The sequence below is a fragment of the Ambystoma mexicanum genome, chromosome 3p (assembly GCF_040938575.1).
Source record: "Ambystoma mexicanum isolate Mex_15411 chromosome 3p, UKY_AmexF1_1, whole genome shotgun sequence".
NCBI lineage: Eukaryota > Metazoa > Chordata > Amphibia > Caudata > Ambystomatidae > Ambystoma > Ambystoma mexicanum.
In genome coordinates, this window is record NC_090925.1 from 1,263,814,041 (window position 1) to 1,263,816,352 (window position 2,312).

Sequence of the window (2,312 nt, forward strand, 5' to 3'; positions counted from 1 at the left end):
TGCAATGGGGAGAAAAGGAACCTAAATAGGCTTAAACTAACCAGGAAGAATAAGGACAAGGGAAATACCAGTCCCCTAAAAGAACTGCAGAACTTGATACAGTGGATGACAAGGGACTCTTTGCATATGGTTTATTGAATAGAGCAAGGGAAGTGAGATCAGGACCAATAAGAAGGGAATGTCTAACTCCTTTAAAAGAACTGCAGAACTTGACATAGTGGATAACAAGAGATTATTTGACCAGGAAGAATAAGGAGAAGGGAATTAACAATCCCTGTAAAGAACTGCAATACTTGATATAGTGAATGACAAGAGACAATTTGCTTATGGTCTAGTGAAAGGAGAAAGAGAAGTGAGAAGAATCTTGTGCCAAAACGAGAGCAAGAGAAGAAGGGAGTCACTGTCCCGACCTTAGTTAGTTATAATAGTGGTAGGGTCAGACAGCTTAGATTTGGACAGAGGACGTATTTGTTTTTGGACATTCATCCTGACCTTGTCTTTAGAACAGTTCACGTAATGTATGTTTTAACCCGATGCCTCACCACACACTGGAGCTTTGCTGCACGCTACGCTGTTTTGCTAGTCCTGCCGTTTAGATATTCATACGTGCTCTGTCATGTTATAATGTGAAGTACTAAATACTCATTGCTCTGTGCTAAACATCCATTGCTCTGTCCTAGGGGTCACCTCCCTACGCTACTCCCACTTCTGTCCTGATTAGCTATGGTATTACTGTGTTATGCCTACAGCTCATTATATGTCACGATAGACTCACCAAGCTGCATTTCCTCAGAGATTCTATGTCATCTCCAAGTGTTCCACTTGCTATGCCTGTCCTACTTTCATGCATTTCAACATACTTTTATTGTGATGCCACGCAGTACTCCACTTGCTATGTTTGAACCACTGTGATGCTTTTTATCATGTTTTCTTAGTGATGCCACTTACTTAGTTTGTTATTACCTTGCACGGCACTGACTGGTGCTGATGTTTAGAGCGACCTATCTGCATTAGAGCGACCTATCTGCATTGGGCCATCCTCCGTGTTGTTCCTATAAACTTTGGCAACCAGCAGTCATCACAGCCATGAAGGCACAATACCTAGTTCTAACTACCATTGCTAGCGGCCTGGCCTATCTGAGCCTGTTACTCAGTGTTCACCTTATCTAGCTTAGTCTTGAAACCCATGAAATCCTCTACCGACCTCAATGTGCTTACCATTAGCTTATCTATGTCATCCAATCTACCACCATCTACCCTTATACCTCCATCATGCTTCTTACCATCCTGTTTTGACAATGTACCTGCGCAGCCGCAAAAGGTAACACTACTAGGCTCTTACACAAAACCGATAGCTCGGTCCTTGCCCAAAGCTTCGCCTTTCAACAACACAATACCTACATACACAGCCTTTGATCCCTTAGGTACCACTAATGCTGCTGACCCCTTAGGTTCCACTAACGTCCCATTTCATCAAGCATGCACACTTACTGTATTTCCCACCCAGCCTTGCACCACATTCCACAGAAACTACAGACTTAGTTTGAGATTTACATGACAATTCCCTACCAACACACGGAATACCATTACAGCAACTACTACAGCCAAGCCCTCGGCCTCACATGCTGTCATGCATGGTGGATATATTACCTCTGGACCTGGAACACCGTCTTCACACAGAATGGGTTATGCTCATAGAACTGCTAGACCTTTCTATTCTAAATGGAGGTTGTTTGATGTCCTGCCTGGAAAACGACGTTTGCATTATTCACGTTGTTGAAATTCACGTGATTCAGGTTAGTCACGTGTGTTACTGCATTATGTTCATAAGCAGCGTGGAGACGTTGCTTGCTGCTTCTGATTGAACCAACATGGCGTTTGGTAGCTGAGTCCTTCATCTGCGTCCTCGCATCTCTTCAGTTACTACTTTAGCCTTCTTCTGCGTGTTTCTTCCACATGCAAACTCCTGGAGCTGTGTTCTAGAATTTACAGCAGTTTTTTCCTGTTCACGTGTAAATTTCTACATGCTATCTTCGGCACTCGTCCATTAGAAGACCAACGGACGGCTTTCCTTCACACGCGAGTTCTGGCAGCACTGTCTGCGTGCACTTCAGTCGCGTGTATTTACACATGCAGGTTCCTAATATCTTCGCATGCTGCTTTCCTGACTGTGTGTAAGTTTGATGCGTGCAAAATCACACGCGGTCTACTGTACTCTTCAAGCGCGGCTGTCCTGGCTGCGTGTACTTTTGTTCGTGTGTAAATCCCACGCGGATTCTGGAACTCTTCAAGTGCGGCTGTCCTGGCTGCGT